We start from the raw sequence: 21,430 nt of genomic DNA, 5'->3' as shown, positions 1-21,430 counted from the left end.
GTTACACAAAGGAAAATGATGTGTTCATTGTCATGTAACAGCTATGTTAGGTTGTACTTGGTTAAGTCACATAGTGCATCATATGTCACCACTTACACCACACACATAAGGGGTGGCGTAGGTCACAGTTTATCATTTGTACTGGTGACTGAGGACACATGGCACACTTCACTACTGGAGGGAGGATGAACCACCGGTTATGGCAGGCAGAGACAGGAGTTATGGGGTGGTGTGGTATTTGTGCCAAATATGATCTCCTCAGCAGTGAGAGTATTATAATAGTAGCATGCAGAGGGCCAATTGAGACTTGAAGTTGAGGAAGAGGTACCATGGGACCATGTAGCACTAATCTAGCACCACAAAGGCCACGCCAGCTCAGATGTCCTCTGGACCCAGATGTGATGGAACTGGGAGCAAGGCCTGTCTGGTATTCACACATAAAGTAGACTGCCTTAAGTGGGCCTGTATAATGGCTAACAATGCCACTGCTATCAGTATAAAGGAGTAAAGCTAAAACTAAGATGGGGGAAAGAGGGCAGCTACACCAGGTGCAAGCTGTTGGCCAATGGGAGTGCAAAAGCAGTGCAAGGATTATGTTCATTTAAGTGGCTTAAGGTGATACTGCAGCATCTTAAATGAATGCATTAAGTGTATTAATAACTGTAACAACAAGAGGTATGAACTTTTGGTCTTTCACTTATAAAGACATTTTTATTAGCACTTAACTTCAGGTTGAGAAGAGTGCCAGTCTGGAGAATGTCCAGGGCACCAGTTGAACTAGCTATGGTTTTGTGGGGGGGGCACCTCACCTCAACTGCAGCAGGTGTACCTTGCACTCATATTTCTCAGCTGTCCAGAGTTTGCAGAATGCCCAGATTTTACATCATATTTTTTGTTCATAGGTTCATAGCTTCATAGGTGGTCACTGAGCTAATGACCACATGGGCCTTTTTAAGCCTAGCCATGCATTCCAAATCTCTGACAAGTTCTGGTTCCCTTGGTAAGTGTAAGCAGGGGCTCAGGAGATGAAACATTTACAAGTAGGGACATACCTCTCAACCTCTTAGAGCAAAAAACTGGACAAAGCCATAAATAAAAGTGGGACAAAGGCCCAAAAATAAGGACAATTTTTAAATATTGCTCTTACAAACTTAGAAAGTTGATAGAATAACAGGTTTTACATTAGCATGAATTATCTGAAGGATATGAAGTCTGAAACTCAAATGTCTGGCATTTATTTTCTAACTTCAGTCTTTAATGATTTGTCACTGGTTTGCCAGAAAAACACAATTTTTATGAAAAAGAATGAAAAATGTGAGGCAAAAATCTGGACATTCTGTGAAAATCTGCACAGTTGAGTGGTATGAGTAGGGGCCTGGGAGATGAACCACTTAGGTTGCCTGTGTCCATTAGAGACATAGGTACCAAGCCAGGGATGACTTTGCTGTTCCCCATCCAGTTGTCCAAGTTACACTTTAATTGGGTTAGGGAGGAACTCTGCTTCACATGGATGGAGAGCCTATTCCAGAGACAGAGTAGTTTCTGGGATACATATCTGTCTGTCCAGCAGGTCCTATTTATATCACAGGCAAGGTTTAAGTCTTTAGAATGGGTACATTTCTGATGTTTGTTTTGTGGATATACAGGAGGTTCACCAGAGTGGGGTCTGACAATGCCCAGTATGCTAGGCATAGATCTCTCCTCAACAGTCTGTAGGAGACAGAATACAGGGATGGGGCCTTGAGGTGGTCTGCATAGGACATTTTACTCAATGGCAGATTTAAGCTTTGGCGCAGTGGCACGCACCCCCTCCTTTTTGCTAGAACACATGCCGTACAGTCTAGTGCCATAAAAGCTTTTCTAACTGTTATGTTTTAAAATCTGAAAATGTACCACCAAATCGGTACACAATTGAAGGGGTATTCCTCTTACTGTTTCTAATTTAGTGATACCTTTTCAATCCATGTTAGTTAGAGAAGCTTTTTTGTATGCCTTTAACATCAGAAGTCACTATGGGTGATATAACCAGGAGAGCTGCTCAGGATTTTAGATCGATCAGTTGATATGCTCATTCTAAGATCCTGATTGGCTCCTACAGTTGTGTTGCCAGCGTGACTGACAGTTTTGTTCAGGTTAGAAGACTTCGTGGGAGGAAAAAAAAAACTGTCTGTGAACACGTGATAAACGTGCATAGGTAGACTTCCAAGCCTGAGAGAGGGAGAGAGCAACATGCTGGGAGATTTTTCGGAGGTTATGGGAAAATAGTTAAAGTTAATTAAAAAAAACAAAAAAAACCAGGTGAGATGTAATTATTTCCTTTGGGTGAATACATGCAGCCACTAGCATAGAAGGGGGGGGGGGGGTGAGAGGGACAATCACCCGGGCACTAGCTTGAAAAGGAAGCAATTCACAGAAATTAAATAAATAACAAAAGTGTATATATAAATGTTTGATTTTCTCTTAGAAAGATTTAAAGTTTTAGGTCGATCCATGCTTCTGCTACTTCCTGCCCCCTTTATACTTTATCTTGTGTGGCCATTTGCCAGGGACATCAGGTGGCATAAGCACTGTGGCATTCCGTGTGGCATTCCGGTATAAGTTATGTGAACGAGGCAGCAACAGAGCAAGCACAGGGACCCAGGGGAAGCCATCCTAGTCAAAATAAAACGATTACACATTGTGCAAAAACGCTAATTTAAGATAGGTAGCTTATCAGGTGTTTTTTGTTTCACAGTTGTTATATCCCAGTATCTGTCAACTGTCTGGTATTTCCTGGACAAACATTAATTTGGTGTTAAAATAACAAGGTGACAAAATTTTTAGTAGCTCCTTTAAAACAGAATTTGTTTACAGAATTGCCTGATAGCAACAACACTCCACACGCATAGGTATGCAGGGGCATGGGCGCAATGTCAAATGCGATGATATCGCTGGAGCCATGCTCGCAAATAGTACAAGATTGTGAGGCGGGCAAGGGCATGAGCATTATTTTGAGTAAGGAAAAAAGGCAGTAAAAAAAGTACTTATCACATGTCCAGCTGTCCGGCTTCTAACTTGGTTGGTTTAGAAAATTGAAAGTGTGCTTGAATCCCATAAAAGTGAATTTACAGAACTTAAATTGCAGTTAAGTAAGTCCAGTGGGGATTAATGGATGTGATTGCAATGGAAAGCTATAATCTCATTTGCTGCAGACTTTAGTCTCATGCCGTTTGAATTTTTTGCCTCACAACAACTATTTTATAGATTTTAGTTTCCTTAATTGCATGCTGGTAAGCCTTATTGGTTTACCTGACTGTATTGGGCAGATAGATTTTCCAACTTATTGCCTATATTGTGGAAACATTGTACTGTACTGTCTGTCTTCTAGCATCATTAGTTCCCCGAGCTGTACTCCTTTATCCATCTTTACTGTAACACATATTAACTTTTACTTGTTGTGTGCTTACAGCTAAGTATAAGATTTACTGGTTTCTCCTTCATTTGTCATTTGATTTCCTCTCACATTTAGACCAAATGAGAAAGAAAAACTTTTTGTCTGCATATATAGCCTTTATTTGATTATTACAATGGATTTGCTGATGCCAACAACTTTTCCCAGCCCAAATTATATTTACTGGATATTGTTTAGGTAATTATCTGATCTTCTATTAATAAATAAACATTACTGTTTTACTTGACCTTCATCCTCAGATTTCTAATTTCTGTTGCTTAGACTAACATTTCTGTTAGCTCTCCGCAATCTACGCAGCTACTGTTGTATTCAGTTTTATAACTAGATTTTATTACCGCTGTTATACGTCTTCTCATTCTTTTCACCATTAAAGATTATATAGAAGATTATCAGCAGGTTGCAACCATAACTAGAGTATGTGTTCGACACATGAATGCCAAGAAATTCACCTTGACAGTGAAGCTTGAAAGGTGAATCTTGGCATCCAAGTCGAGAACATATAACTAAGGATTATGATCACAGATCCGATCATAGTTCTTTGTAGTACACAGAGCTTTATCTGTTCCATGTAGTACTAGTTATAGGGGAAAAAAAGGTAAATGTTTTGCCGTCTTTCAAAGCCGTAAAGCAGCTAGTAAGTGCTGTCAGAAAGATGGTGCAACTCATCTCTTATGTTTGCACTCCCTCACCTTCCATGCCTCTCAACTGTCCAGATTTTTGCAGAATGTTCCAATTTTTTTGCCTCATATATTTGGTCTGTTCCTCAAACAATCTGTCATTTTCTGACAAATCACTGAGGACTAAGTCACTAAATGATGACATATATTTGAGTTTTAAACGTTATATCCTTTAGAAAATGCAGGCTAACATAAATCTTTTTACTATAGGAACTTTCTAAGTTTATAATGAACACATTACCAGCACAAACAGCAGGCAGAATCAAATCTATTTTATTCTGCCACTGTCATTTGTTGGTCAGTACTGGTACCGTGTTTTCTACCTACATTGAGACCCAGTCTTAAAAAGTTAAGAAGGGGGAGCTTAACAGTTGTTAAGATTGGGTCTCATGCTATAGTGGTGATTACCTGATAGTCTTTTTCCTAATATCAAAGTGCAATCTCTGCTCTCCTTGCAGTACATTGTTGTTATGGTTGCTGTTACTGATTTGTCTGTTGACAAAATGAACTTCACTGCACTCCCTTAAATTGCCTGTGAATGGTACGTCTATGACAAAAGTAATCTGTTAGTTCCTTTCTATACCCATTTGTGTCTCAGTAGAGTCCCCTTGAGGCTTATAAAGACTGTCAGAGAACAATAGTTCCTAGGTGGCACAGGGTCAGGTTCAGTATAGGCATAACTGTTTTAGACCTTTCAAAATGAACTATATTTAGCATTTTCATTCTGGGATAGTATGAACATCATTAAAATTAGCATTTTAAATAAAATGCTATTCTTTCCCTACATGTTTCTCTGTGGCTTGGTCCTGACTACTGTAAAAGACAAAATGGCCATATTTATATGTGGGGGGGGGGTCTTCAAATATTTCTGTGATTACAGTTAAGATCTGTCTTTCATTTTTAAATTGCTGAAACAATGAACTTCCCTCCCCGGGGTTCAATAACCCTTACACTAAGTGTATATCACTCTGAGTGAACAGACAATACAGACATAACTCACATCTTCTTCCTCCTAAGTTTAGTTTTCCTACTGATATTCTTGCAACTTTAAATATTGACAAGGATTCATAAAAGTTACCACATAGTGTAGACTATACGTACACTTGGTGTAATCTAAGTGACGAGAAAGCATAAAAATGTGATAAGAATGTTTGTATACATACTTACTGTAGGCTTTATTGAATCTGGCCCCCTGTCTATTGCAGCTGGGTGTGCAAAGTTATTATACAATGTTAAAACCGCTTTTGTGTAGCTTGCTTTTTCAATTCACATCACTTCTGAATTAAGGTAGGCAGGGAAACTGTTTATTGTACTGCAGTTTGTGTGGACTGGTTAGCTAATGTCTTAGTGTCAGATTTCTCGTATATTTTCTGGACATTTAGATGATGACCGTTTGGGCATTCGTGTTTGCAGTGATCGATAGAAGATAGGATCTGGAAGTAGATTGGGGAAAGCTAAAATATATGAGGTAGGAATTTGGTTTTGAGGGTGAAAGAAAGTTTCATATACGTGGGCTGAAGACATTTTCAACTTAGGTGGCCAATGAATTGGAGCTTTTGCAGTAGCTTATTTACTGCACAACTGTTTAGTCCTGATTTGATTTGTGTACATATGATCAAAGAAGTGGAGAAGGTTAGAACTGAGAGAAGAAAAAAGTTGGCAGCGGAGAAGTTAACAGCAGAATGCTCTGGTTACTGGTCAGTCAAAACAGTAGAAGGTATGTACAGCTGTTACCTGTAAGATTTTGTGATTTTTTTTCCCCCAAAGTATTTGAAAACAGATCAAACTTTCATCCTGTTTAAGCTATAATTTAGAGATTTAGACACGTTTTGTGGCTTTAATATCTGAAGTAGAGTATAAATGAGAATGAAATCCAGCATACAGCAATAGTGCATGGAAAGCTCATTCAGAAAATGTTATGTCAAACAGTACAGACAGTACTGTCCTTTATGAAGTTCTTGTGATGAAAGGAGGTACTGCCAGCACAGCTAGCTGGAAATTTGTAAATAATTATATGTCATTGTGAATATCAAACTGATTTATGCAATATGCTTTATGTTACAAATGTATTAGAACTATAGTTCATACAAGCTGCTGGTGTTACAAATTTATTAGAACTGTATGTCATGTGTGTATCAAACTGATTTGTACAGATGTTTGTGCTGGAAAGGAATTTGTAAAGTGCTTGTGTTTGAAATGTCATCACAGTGTGCCTTACTGGGGAGAATACAAATGTACATGCACTATTTTAACTGTTTAAATGTATATGTTTTAATAGAGGAAACTGAAGGTTTAACTTCAGTCCATGAAACTTTAGAAAAATATCTGAAATTAAATCACTGTATAGGCTAGGCCATAAAGATGCTATCTAACTTCCCTAGCTGTCAAAGTGCTAAGGGTAATTTGAGCTGCTACCTGCTGTGATTGACAGCTCACAGCAGGAGACTTCACTCATGTACTGTTTCCTTGTTCTAGCCTTTACTTTCTGTAGGGGAAGGATTAGGGAGCTGTGACATCACATCATGGGTGGGTTTTTAGGACAGTCATAGTGATGTCAGTTAGGGGAGGGAAGAATTGGAGACTGCAGCAAGCTTTTCCTGGGAGGGATAAAAGTTTTTTTTGAAAGTGAAACCACCACAGTACAGTAAGGTACTGTTCTAGTGGACAGAAACAGTTGATTTAAAATATTTTAAATGCTGTGTTGTTGTTTAATCATAGCAGGGACAATAAATAGGGAGAAAAAGGACAGAGAATTTGAGCATTTAATGATAGAATCCCATTGTTGTCCTTTAAGATGAGCTATCCACAGCCCCCCTAATCCCTGGTGTTCTACCCCCTCGTAGCCTACTTTGCATACCGCGCCCCCCCTTTTGCAAATTCCTGAATCCGCCACTGTTTTACTTATGACCTATATTCTTTTAGCGAGGAACCTCTGTGGATGTTCCAGTTGTTTGATATGCCTGTTTAGGGACATCCCAAAGGGGGCATTGTACTCAATGATAGGTCAGATGAATGCAGAATACAGTGGAACATTGACATCCTTGGACCTAGATGCCATAACTTTATATAAAAGTTGCAGAAATAGAATTTCCTCACTACTCTAGACATGTGATGGTCAAAGGCTAGATTAGTGTCTATGTGTGTCCCTAAGTCCCTGACTATTTTGTCATCTCTAAAGGGTGCATTGTCAATATGATAATTACCAAGGGTGGATAACTTCCCGAAGGATACTATTGTACATTTCTTGGCATTTAGTTTTAGTCCATGGCTCTGACACCCATTGTTTGTCTGTGTCAGTCCTTCCTGGGGAACATTTGTGCTGGTGTGGGATTCAATGACAGCTCCTAATTTGAAATCATCTGCAAATTTAGTCAGCCAGAGAACACTGACATTGACCTTGACTTCAGAGAAGTAAATGCCAAAAAGGAGCAGTCCAAGGAGTGATCCCTGAGAGACTCCACTTGTGATAAGGCCTCTTTGTAGAGGTGGACTCCCCAATTCTAACTTCCTGCGTCCTGCCTATAATACAGTTGGCTAGAAAGTTGATAGAATAACAGGTTTTACAATAGCATGAATTATATTGTACATAACCTCTTGAGTTTGTCAACAATGCCTGAGTGGTGTATTGTGTCAAATGCCTTGGTCATGTCAAAGTAGGCAGTGTGGAACCAGTTTGGCCTCATCCATTGCTTTGGTGACCTTCTCAAAGTTGTTCACCAGGATGAGTAGGCATGACCTGCCTTTAATGAAACCAAACTGGGCTGGGTCCAGTATCTGGAGGTTTAGTATATCATTACTGATCACTTCCATGATAATTCTTTCCATGGTTTTGCATATATAAGACTAGTGTGACTTATGGGTCTGTAGTTTCCAGGGTCTGTACATGGCCCACCTTTGTGCAGAGGAATGGCTATTGCTGTTCTGAATTTATGAGGCACAAAGCCTGTTTGGAAGCTGCAGTTAAACAGCAATTCCAGAAGGGCTGATAGGTCATGTTTCATGCCATTTAGAAGGCATCCTGGGATATAGCCTGGACCCATTGATGCAGTGTTCTTGGCCTTAGAGAGAGCATTAATGACCTGTTCCCTAGTGATAGCAGAGGGAGTTATATTTGATGCTATTTCCTGGGGGAAGGTTGAAGAGGACAATGGGGTAAAGTTGAAGCTAATTCCTATTTTAATCCATTAAGAATGCAGCCTGGGATGTTATCAGGTCTCACAGAGGCTGAGTTTTTGGCTCTGGAGGGAGCATTTAATACCTGGTCTTTAGAAACAGTAGGGATGCTTTGGGGTATATGTGGTGGGGACAGGGGGGTATTTCCATGGTTTCTGTATATGTGGTGTCATTAACAACATGTTCTGTGCAAATCTGGGTTTTTCCTTTAACACTATGGATGAGGATAAAGAAAGCTAGCTAAAGAAAGCCTTGTGGTTATCCTTAGCCAGAATAGCTAATTTGGATTCATAATTAACTTTGGAACACTTTACAAGGTGTCTTATTAGCTTGTTTAAGCTGATGAGAGAGTGTTTCCAAGTCAGAGACCATTCCTTCCTGCTCTTAGACAGCAATTTATTTCACTTGTTGTATAATCTGTTTATGGCAGAAGACAACCAGGCAGGTTTGTTCTTTTTTGAGGATCTTACTTTGGTCCTATCAGGTACTGCTGAGTCAATACAATGGTATAGATGTTTGTACAAAGCATTGGTGCATATCCCAGTGTAGGTGTCCATGCCATCAGTGGGGACAGGGGCTATGAAGCTATTAATGCTATCCCGTAATAGGCTGTAATTAGCCTTGGAGAAGTTCTTTAGATTAGCTGCTGCTAAGGGGGGGGGGGTCAGATGTTATTGTTACTTCTAACAAGACTGATTTATAGTCAGACTTTACCAAGGAGGGCTGCACGCTTGGGATGATGCAGAGATCTCCCATGTTAGTGAGCACCAGATCCAGAATGTTTGGGCCCCTTGTAGGGGTGTCAACCAACTGATCCAAGGCATTGGAGTTAACGAAGTCCAATAACCTTTGGGTAAGTGTGTTACAGAATGTATAATTTACCCCATCTATGGATGGGTAGTTAAAGTCAACCATAACCAAGGTGCTTGGTTGTATCTTGAGTGACTCAAGATGATCCAAGTAGGCAATGGGGGTATCCTCATTCACAGAGGAGGTCCTATAGCTGACTATAACTTGGAGCGGGGGTCTTACCTACAGTCAATTGCACCTGGAGTAATTCAAGGGAATCATTTTGTTTAACCAATCTAGAAGTGTTTTTATCTTTGAATACAGATACTCCACCTCCTTTAGTTCTCCCACTTTCAGTTATTGATTTGAATGTGTGGAAGGCATTAAAACCTTGTATGGCCGGTGTGCTTTCCGCGGTCTTAAGCCAGGTCTCTTTGACTGCACAGATGTCAGCATTTTCCAAAGTGAGGACTGATTCCGGTGAGTGCAGTTTCAGGTTCAGACTTCTAGTGTTTAACAGCATAATCTTGAGGTTGTTTTTGAGGATATTTTTATGTCGGGAATTTTGTTCTTGTGACATTGACTAAAAAGGCACTATTGGGAGGCAAGTGCCTTAGCCAGTAACCGAAATCCTAGAGGTGATAGATGAAGACCATCTCTGGCAAAGCATTGAGGTCTATCAACCATATCATCGCAGGCTGAAAGGTACTGGATACCCTTAGAATAACACCAGTAACTAAGCCAATTGTTGAAGTCAATCATTTTTTTGTTTGTATTGTGGCATCATCCTAGGCGAAGGTAGAATGCTGCTTAACACTAGGGACATACCTGTATGGGACACTTAATCAAAGAGCTCAGTCATGTCTTTCTTCATATATCCCAGTGTGGCATGTCTCAAGTCAGTCACACCAACATGGACTATGATGGAGTCATGACAGTGCCCGTTGTCGAGAGACTTGAGTGCGTAAGTGATGTTGCAGATCCTGGCACCTTACAGACAGCTAGCTGTGACCTTTTCCTTATCCATCCTGGTGAGTGGGATATCTGTGCAGGTATTCCATAACTTCGGTTTCTATTTTACTTCTACTTTGCTAATCTTCTTTTCTACTTTCCTCCTTTGTGATCTTATTTTTTGTATTGTAAAATTTTCCATATCTGGTGCTTTTGCCAGTATTTCTCTTCAGATATCTTTGTTGCTGCCTTTTTTTGTATTGATTGGTTACGTTTTCTTCTTTCCATAAATATTGCACCATATTGTGTCTTTTTTCTTTCCCATGTCCATGTTTCTTTTTAATACCTTTCAAAAATCTCCAGCTTTTGTTCTTTATATTTTCGCACTTCTCTGTCTTATTTTTCCAAGCAGCCCAAAGTTACTTTGTCTATGTAATGTTTTTCATGGATATGTTGTATTAATGAACACAAATTTGCATTTGAATCTTCTTGCAGTTTTTCTTGTTCAAGTATTTTTCTTATCTCTAATTTCTGCCATAATCTTTTTGAATATCTTCTGTCTGGAAGTTCTGGGCTTCTTGCATAATAGTAACAATACATAATATTTTCCTTATCCTCAATAGTCCACTCTTTATGGCTCTTTTTTGGCCTATCAGTTTTTGTGTTTTTTGAGGACTACAACTCCCATCTAGAACAGGGGGGGGGGGCATCCTCCCCCTGAGCCTGACCTAACCCCATTGTAGGAATGTTTCCATGTCTTGAGGATTTTACCCTGACATTTTTTTCCACTCCTGGCACCAGTGCACATGCCAGGATTGGGCACTTTTTTATCTTGGGACTTGTGTACCCAGCTGTTTATTGTTTAACCTACCTCTCTCTATGATGTATGCTATACAAAATATAGTCTAAATGTCATTGTCGTCTTGGCGACATTTTGTGAGAACAGCGTCCACTGCATGAAGGTACTCAAGGACTTAAGGATGAATTCAGTTCCAGCAATACTCCTGTCCTTGTCTAGCTGATTTTTACCTTCTCTCCATTCGGATCCCTTACAAGGCCATTCAATGTTAGTGAGCTGCTACCCCCTGGTTAGCATGAATGTGAGCAGATGCATGAGTGCAGTGGATTACAAATACTAGAAATGTCTTGGTTAATGGAAATGGCTGTCCTGTGTCAGTGGGCTGCCAATGCCATCTCCTGCTAGGTGTGTATGTGAACAGTTATATAAGTGCAGCAGGGTACAACTGTAGGTGTCTGTAGTAATATATGTACACTTGCCCAATAATGCTGTCCCAATAACTATACAGATATAGGCAGCATTCAAAAGGAAGAAAGACTTGTTTGTGACACTACCCATATACTGTAGACTTCTATGTACCTCTTATGGCTTGTCTTATATCTATGTGCTGTTTATGTACCAATAGAACATGACCCAAACTGTTGAATTAAGTACACTTCTTATTTTTCCTTGATTTACATTTTGGTGCCCAAAATGATGGGGTGACAGAAATCATTGCTGATGAGTCCTATTGTGCAGTTTAGTTACAATAATGAGACTACATCATGCCATTTTCTATTAATTACTGTGGTTTGCAATGTGTACACCAGCACCATGTCACTAGCATGCTATTTGTGCTTGTTCATTGATGCAAGCTCTGTGTAGGTGATGCTAGGGTGTGCTATCCACGATTCAGAGTCCCACAAAGGACAAGAACCTTTGGGAGACGTCATTACACCCTGCGACTGAAGCTGCTGTATGACTATTTTGAAATTCTGTTATAATTAACATATTTGAATTGTTGCCAGACTTTTGTTCATTTTATTGAAGTTTTTTTTTTTTTGTTAAATCTGTTTTACTTTAAAATTGTTTTTCCTTGGAGTTATAAAAGTTCTTGGCTAGGGCTAGTTAACTAAGATTTGCGTTGCATTCCCTGACTGCAAAAGGATTAAATATATCTGATTTGTGGGAGGAAATGAGAAGTAGTCAATATATTTTTATTTATTTATTTAAGGAAAGCAGAACAGGAAAAGGTTCAGTCATTCGGAGTTGCCTTGGTGGCTGCCTTTGTTGCGTGATTATTTCAGATTTTTTCTTACCCACCCATTCTGTCCATGTTGTGCTTTTGAGCCTAGTGGCTCTTGAGTTGCCTGCCCCTGATATAAATTTAATTTGAGAAGCCTCCCCATCTTCCTCTCACCTACTCATACAAAATGTTATTTGCTCTTGTATGTATGAATATTTGGATCTGTAAATTCTTACTTTAATATTGTTATCCTGTGTTGAGCTTTTCTACAGTTGTATCTTCCCAATAATCAAAAGCAAATACATAAATAAACTGGGAAGTTTCACCCCTTACACTGTTAAATCTTGAGTTAACTTTTCATATTTTCACATTCACTTTGTGTGCACTTCATTACTTAGAGTATTAACTCTTTTTTTTCAGTTTAATTTTCAAAAATGCAACATCTGTGACAAGACTGCCAATAACCCAGCCACTGGGGATGCACAAGCCAGTGCATTTCTTTGTGCCGGTCCCAAGCCCGGATAAATGGGGAGGGTTGCGTCAGAAAAGGCATCCAGCGTAAAACTTCATCAAATCATTTCATGCAGACACCAATAAATACTTTAATACCGGATCGGTCGAGGCCCGGGTTAAGAACGACCGCCACCAGTACTGTTAGCCAACAGGGTGCTGGCGGAAATTGGGCTACTGTTGGCCGAAGGAGGAGAAGAGGCGGAAGACATGGCTGAAGACAGGAAGAGAGGAGAAAGGCTAGGACTGTGGTAGTGAGGGTCGGAACTTTGAATGTTGGCAGTATGACTGGTATAGGGAGAGAGCTAGCTGATATGATAGACAGAAGGAAGGTTGGTATATTGTGTGTGCAAGAGACCAGATGGAAGGAGAGTAAGGCTAGGTGTATCGGAGGTGAGTTCAAATTGTTTTATCATGGTGTGGATGGAAGGAGAAATGGAGTAGGAGGTATTCTGAAGGAACAGTATGCTAATAGTGTTTTGGAGGTGAAAAGAGTGTTGGATAGAGTAATGTTTATGAAGCTGGAAATTGATGGTGTAATGATGAATGTTGTTAGTGCATATGCTCCACAAGTTGGTTGTGCAATGGATGAGAAAGAAAAATTTTGGAGTGAATTGGATGAAGTGTTGATGACTGTACCCAAGGGTGAGAGAGTGGTGATTGGAGCATATTTCAATGGGCATGTTGGTGAAGGGAACAGAGGGGATGAGGAAGTGATGGGTAGGTATGGTGTTAAACAAAGGAATTTAGAAGTCCAGATGGTAGTGGATTTTGCGAAAAGGATGGGCATGGCTGTGGTGAATATGTATTTTAATAAGAGGGAGGAGCATAGGGTGACATACAAGAGTGGAGGAAGATGCACACAGGTGGATTATATCTTATGTAGGAGGGCCAGTTTGAAGGAAATTGGAGACTGTAAAGTGGTGACCGGAGAAAGTGTAGTTAGGCAGCATAGGATGATGGTTTGTAGGTTGACGTTGGTGATTAAGAAGAGGAGGAGGAGTGTGAGGGCAGCACCAAGGATCAAATGGTGGAAATTGAAAAAGGGTAATTGTGAGGTGGAGTTCAGGGTTGAGTTAAGATAGGCACTGGGTGGCAGTGAAGAGTTACCAAATAGCTGGTTAACTACAGCAGAGCTAGTAAGGGAGATGGCTAGAAAGGTGCTTGGTATCACATCTGGACAGAGGAAGGACGACAAGGAGACATGGTGGTGGAATGAGGAAGTTTAGGAGAGTATACAAAGAAAGAGGTTGGCAAAGAAGAAGTGGGATTGTCAGACAGATGAATAAAGTAGACAGGAGTATAAGGAGATGAGGTGCATGGCAAAGAGAGAGGTGGCGAAGGCTAAGGATAAGGCATATGAAGAGTTGTATGAAAGGTTGGACACTAAGGAGGGAGAAAAGGACCTGTACCGATTGGCTAGACAGAGGGACCGAGCTAGGAAAGATGTACAGCAGGTAAAGTGAGAAAGGATAATGAGGGAAACATACTCACAAGCGAGGAGAGTGTGTTGAGGAGATGGAAAGAGTACTTTGAAGGGTTGATGAATGAAGAGAATGAGAGGGAGAGAAGGTTGGATGATGTAGGGATAGTGAATCATGAAGTACAGTGGATTAGCAAGGAGGAAGTAAGGATAGCTATGAAGAGAATGAAGAATAGAAAGGCTGTTGGCCCAGATGACATACCTGTGGAAGCATGGAGGTGTTTAGGTGAAATGGCAGTGGAGTTTTTAACCAGATTGTTTAATGAAATCTTGGAAAGTGAGAGGATGCCTAAGGAATGGAGAAAAGGTGTCTTGGTACCGATTTTTAAGAATAAGGGTGATGTGCAGAGCTGTAGTAACTACAGAGGGATTAAATTGATCAGTCACAGGATGAAGTTGTGGGAAAGAGTAGTGGAAGCAAGGTTAAGAAGGGATGTGATGATTAGTGATCAGCAGTATGGTTTCATGCTGGGAAAGAGCACTACAGATGCGATCTTTGCTCTGAGAGTGTTGCTGGAAAAGTACAGAGAATGTGAGAAGGAGTTGCATTGTGTTTTTGTAGACTTAGAGAAAGCATATGACAGGGTGCCTAGAGAGGAGTTGTGGTATTGTATGAGGAAGTCAGGAGTGTCAGAAAAGTATGTAAGAGTGGTACAGGATATGTACGAGGGTAGTGTGACAGCGGTGAGGTCTGTGGTGGGAGTGACGGATGCATTTAAGGTGGAGGTGGGGTTACATCAAGGATCAGCTCTGAGCCCTTTCTTATTTGCAATGGTGATGGACAGGTTGACAGACGAGATCAGACAGGAGTCCCCGTGGACTATGATGTTTGCAGATGACATTGTGATCTGTAATGAGAGTAGGGAACAGGTGCAGGAGACCCTGGAGAGATGGAGATATGCTCTAGAGAGAAGAGGAATGAAGTTCAGCAGGACTAAGACAGAATATATGTGTGTGAATGAGAGGGAGGATAGAGGAATGGTGAGGATGCAAGGAGTAGAGGTGGCGAAGGTGGATGAGTTTAAATACTTGGGGTCAATAATTCAGAGTAATGGTGAGTGTGGAAGAGAGGTGAAGAAGAGAGTACAGGTGGGATGGAGTGGGTGGAGAAGAGTGTCAGGAGTGATTTGTGACAGACAAGTACCTGTAAGAGTGAAAGGGAAGGTCTACAAGAGGGTAGTGAGACCAGCTATGTTATATGGGTTGGAGACAGTGGCATTGACAAAAAGGCAGGAGTTTGAGCTGGATGTGGCAGAATTAAAGATGTTAAGATTTGCACTGGGTGTGACGAGGGTGGACAGGATTAGGAATAAGTATATTAGAGGGTCAGCCCAGGTTGGAAGGTTTGGAGACAAAGCCAGAGAGGCACGATTACGTTGGTTTGGACATGTGCTGAGGAGGGATGCTGAGTATACTGGAAAAAAGATGCTAAGGATGAAGCTACCAGGTAACAGGAAAAGAGGAAGGCCTAAAATAAGGTTTATGGATGTGGTGAGAGAGGACATGCAGGTGGCTGGTGTGACAGAGCAAGATGCAGAGGACAGGAAGAAATGGAAACAGGTGATCTGCTGTGGCGACCCCTAACGGGAACAGCCGAAAGAAGATGGTGATGATGTGATAAGACTGCCAATCACTGGAGAGCCTAGGAACCACTACTTAGGAACTAGCTTAGGATTAGTGTTTGCTTCTGATGATAGAAGGAGTAGATGGACATTGTTTCCCAGGCTTTCTGCATTGTTTGCAAGTGATCAGTATAATACTAGGTGTTGTAACTATATAAAGTAATTGTGCGAAGTTAGCATTACTTTGAATAATATGGCTTAACTCTGTCTTTTCACTAAGTACTGCTATATTAGCTGTCATCTAACCTAACTTCAGATATCATTCTAAATGCATAATCTATAAATCTTTAGGTAATACTATAATATTCTCTCTCCAACCCTGGAATATGACATCCAGCCCTGGCCCTCCAACCTTTGGCAAAATGGCGCAACAGTCTGCTCTCACCCCATCTGTAGCCAGTCTGATTTCATTCAGTATTCTAAGGTAGTGTAGCAACTGCCTTATGCTTACCGATTGTTCACTGCTTCTAACAATTAATAATACAACCCACGAAAGATGTAAATATTTAATAAACATGGGGCAGACCTCTTGTATTAGCTCACTACTAGTAAGAATAATACATCTACCAGAGGCATAGCTGGCTCAACCAGTGCCCTGTGCTAGTCCCACAAACTAGCTCCCCAAACCCTCATCTCTTTAAGGGAAGAGCAACAATAACAACAAAAAAGACTTTTGCAAAACTACAGGATGCATTTGGCTTCCTGCAGACAATATTCAGCCCATGCACTCCACCCGCTACTCCAGCTCTTTAATACAAGAGCAAATAAAAAAAGATGTCTGTTCCTTGTACTGGCAGGGTAGCCAGGTACACCCCCTCCTACCCCAGCTCTTCAGTGGAAGAGCTAAAATGAAAACAAAAGAAAAAGATCACCTCTTTACACTGGCACACCAACCAGGTGGCCAATTACAAGCCCCCTTCCTTCTGCCTCAGCTCTTCAATGAAACAGAAAAAAATAGTCTGAGATAAGATACCTGGGGCTTCTGAAATGCAGGACCCAATCAGGTCCCATCTCCATAGAAATTGTAGCAAACTGCTTGCTACAAATGAAGCAAGCAGTTGCTACAGTTCCACATGGAGTTTAGACCACCCCCAGAACACTAGCGCATGCTGATTTTACTAGAAAAGAAAGAAAAAAAATATTTTTTACTTTTTAACTGTAGTAAACAGTTTGCTACAATGTAGCAAGCAGTTGCTACAGTTAGACCACACATGAATTGCTACAGCGCTGAGGTTTGACCACAAATGCACTAAAGAGTGATCAGAAATCAGCATAATGATTCAGATGGACGATCATGCCCCATAACCATAGTTGACCTTAGGCATAGGCCAACTAGGCAGCCATCTAGGGTGCCTCTGTAGTAGAGGCATCATTCCAGAAAGCTGACACAGCTGGAATACAACACAATACATGACTGTATTTTATCACAATCAGCTGAAGTGCATACAGAAGTAAGCTCTATCTGCTGAGTAGGGTTTGGACCTGTCTGTTGAATTAAACTGATCTCTTATTCTTCAGTTTAAACAGTCAATATCTGGCTTTCAGGACTAGTGTGTATTTGTGTGAAGTAAGATTGACTACTGAACTGGACATCTGAAATATGCAGAGACAAAGTACTATAATTCTTAGGGCTGTCTCTAGAGAAGAATAAATAGCTGCCTGCTGCTGCTTGCTCATTATTTTGGTTTTGCAGGACTAATGTGAGACATATGAAGCAACTCTGAATACTTTTAATAGATGACAACTGTCTGTGTGAACAACATGACCTGGTTATCCTCTTCTATCACAATCAGATGTCTAAATTATACACTGAAGTGACTATACCTGACAGTTGGTGGTGGGGGATTTCTGGATGAAACTAAATGACCCTTTGGTGATTTACTCAGTTTAAGTTCTCTTTAAAAACAATAAGGCATAAAATGCATAAAAGAACATCCAGACCTTCATAGGATCTGCAGACTTGTGACCCCCACACACCAAGGCTGTATAAGTTGATTTTGGCACAGGCTTAGTAGTGACATCTGCCCTGAGCCCCACCTAGGTTAAAACCAGTCCTGCTCGGAGGTGTACACAGTTCATCATAGTTTATGTGTGGAGTTGGGAATGATGTCATTAGTTCCTCAAATTTATCAGATTCTATCTTAGTGAAAGTACTTATTTGTTTATATAATTTGCCATTAAATTTGCCTTGGTTTCCTGGTTCATATTTGTTTTGTTTGATGTTTTCTTTGCTAGGATTCATGCAATATTCCTTTATCACTTTATTTCTTTTAATTGTCCTCCCAAACCTTTGAGGTGACTATTCTTGTGTTGGGCTGGGGACAGTGGGGTCATTATTTCTTTAACTTTCCTTGTAAATTGCAGAAGGGTGCACAGTAGGTCAACTAAGATTTTGCAGGAGCAGTGTATTGTTGAAAAGGAATAATCTGGAAACATTACTGTAATTTATTTTTTCATTTTTCTCACAATGAAACATCATATGCATATACAGGTGCCTGTTTTTTGGGGGAGGGTAAAGAAGCACTCTGTTTATGTATGACTGATAACAAATATGTTTTTTTTTTTTTTGGATTGGTACACTGAAGGTGGCTATCTTTCGTTTGAAGGGGTGAGGAGTCATTCCATGTGTTTGTGTGTGTGTGTGTGTGTGTGTGTGTGTGTGTGTGTGTGTGTGTGTGTGTGTGTGTGTGTGTGTATATATATATATATATATATATATATATATATACACACATGTATATATATATATATATATATATATATATATATATATATATATATATACACATACACACACATGTATATATATAGTTTTATACATATATATATATATATATATATATATATATATATATATATATATATATATATATATATATATATATGTATATACATCAGCAGCAACTTAAAATATATGATTTTGGCCATTTGCCCCTTAATTTTCATCCCACTTTAACACCAGATGGGGATACATGGAAAGTCACTACCTTTTTTAAGATGGTGTAGGGAGGCAAGTACTATTTCCAGATATGATTTATGTATCACCACATGCATTTCTCGTCTGTGTTTATTTTGCACTGTTATCTGGTTAACTTGGAGCATTAAACTTTGGATACAACTCATTTCTTCCATAAATAAAAAAGTACAACTGAATTTTTTTCCTTATGGATGATTTTTGGTTACTTCTTCATTGAATCAAAATGTTGGAAAAAAGCACTAAAACACACCTCTAAGCATTTATAACTCCATGTCTTCTGGGTACCTGCAGACCACTAGACCACCAGCTTTATTTAGTTATTACAGTGTAGTTTTGGTAAATCAGGGTGTGTTAAAATGATTCTGGGAAACCATGGTTGAAGAACAAGACTTCCCTTTTTCATGATTTTTGTTCATGCCATCAATGGGTGAAAAAGTTGGGTTTATACTATATGTTCGAAGTTTGAAAACTTTGAACGTTAAATAATCAAATTTAAATGTTCGAAGTTTCAAACATCAAACATATAATAAAAAAAAAAACCAAACTGAACTTACCTGACTAGTGTAGGCTAGGGGACAAGCCACCCTTCACCCCCCACACCCTCCGCTGTTTAAATATACCAACTCCGAGACCGCGCCCGCACTATAGTGCGGTAAAGGGAAGATTTCCCTCACTGCACTGTAGTGCGGTCTCTGAGTTGATATATTTATAGAGCGGGGGATGTCGGGGGGGGTGCATGGGGGCTTGCCCTCTTGCCTACAGCCATTAGTTTTGGGTTTGGGTTTTTTTTTTTTAATTATATGTTCGATGTTTGTAACTTCGAACATTTAAATTCACTTATTTAACGTTCGAAGTTTTCAAACTTCGAACAAATAATATAGACCTGAAAAAGTTGCTTGAGGTGCATTTTACATTTTATTTTTTTAGAATGTCTGCAACCCCAAATAAATGCAGTTGTTTCATACATAACTAATGAGAGCAGTTAAAATGTGGTGAATGAATACAGGAAAAACTGAAGAGTAAGACAAACTGTGAGAAAAAGGAAGAAAAAAAAAGTAATGTGGAAGGTGTACGTAGACCATGATGGTGGGGGGTCTATATTAGATTATCGAAAGTTTTATTCAGTGAACGCTCACATGAGCGAAAACGCTGGAAATTGAAAGGGTGTTTGTGGGGTCGTGGTACAGTGAGGAGTGGGATAGTTGCCCTTTCCTTACTGTAGTACGATCTCGGAGTTGGAATATATAGTTAGCGGGGAATGTGGGGGGTGCAGCCCCCCACAATAAGTTTGATTTCCAGCGTTTTCGCTCATGTGAGCGTTCGCTGAATAAAACTTTCAATAACTCCCAATTCACATAAACAGAGCCCCTCAATGACCCTATTTAAGTGTAACTTAGACAAATGGTTGGGACACTGTAAATTTACCCTAGGGGTGTCACCTATGTCCCTCTTGAATAAGGGCAGTTGGTGCTGATCATAGACTCACACTGCAAATATAGACCATACAACTTCGTCAATAAGGGAACAAGGGTATAATATGGCTAGGCTTTTAGAGGCCCTAGGGCCAATAGCCTAGTAAACTCCTAAGAACCTATGAACATATTCAAATTTATGTAGTTGCTAAGACATGTTTTCAGTGCAGTGATGTCACTCCTTGTAAACCAAGGTTCATCTATTACACCTTCAAGCCCTTTGATAACTATAGAGGAGTATCTGTATTTTGCCAGAAATACCATTACTGCATGATAAATGGCCACAGCTCAAACCTGAAGCCCATAGAGATCTAAATAACCCTTAACAAATCCAACTATTACTTCATTGCTAGCTATAGATCCATATCTATGTCCTCCAAGGATATCCAGGAAATTACCTTAATAAAATTGAAAGGCTAAATATCCAACTACATGCCTTCTTGCTAAGGGACTTCAATTATGCAAGGATTGATGGGCACTCTTGCACATCTAAAAAAAGGATATGCTCTGCATTTCCTAGACTTTACTTATTCTAATACACCAGTGCAAATTCTAAAGCCGTCTACCAGATGCTCTATTCTTGGCCTGATCCTTACAGCCTAGCTCACCCCTATATGTCACCTCACATCTCTGATTAAATCAGACCACAAACCAGTCGTCTGTTCTGTCAGGCCTAGTGGTATCACCCCATCACCAAATTAAATGGAACTTCTCCAGGACAAACCTACTTTAGGTTGTACAAGACCTAGACAATATTTCCAACAGTCCCCCACAAATGGACCCAACAAAGAGGGCTTGCTGCATTCACCTCCAGCTTTTGCCACCACCTAAACAGCTTCATAGAAAATCAGTGCTACTCTGCACTAATCATACTGGTAAAATCAGGAATAAATCCCTATTGGAATTCCTATATTAATAAATTGTATAACAAAAGAAAGAAAATGATAAGTTATAAGAATTTCCTCGTAATCTACCTCAAGGCTGCACTGAAACATACCTGCAAGGAACTTTAGAAAAATGCAATTAGGAAATTTAAAGTGCAGTACAAACTTAAGGTCACTAAGATCCCAGAGGAAACTATAAATATACATTTATGTCAGGAAAGTAAGGAATAATAAATAAGAATTTACTGAGTATTTCCATAAAAACATCCATTCCATTCCTAAAGCTATAAATGGACAAATGCAATATATTACACAAATTTAGTGCTACCTTTACTACACTTACTCATATCCTTGCTCCAGCTATTCCTGGAAATGTAGTTTCTTGTAAAATCCCTTTGGAACAACCCTAAGAAACCC

The sequence above is a fragment of the Protopterus annectens genome, chromosome 6.part0, assembly GCF_019279795.1.
Source record: "Protopterus annectens isolate FY-2018-M chromosome 6.part0, PAN1.0, whole genome shotgun sequence".
In the NCBI taxonomy this organism is placed as follows: Eukaryota; Metazoa; Chordata; order Ceratodontiformes; family Protopteridae; genus Protopterus; species Protopterus annectens.
Note: the sequence above shows the minus strand (reverse complement) of the source record.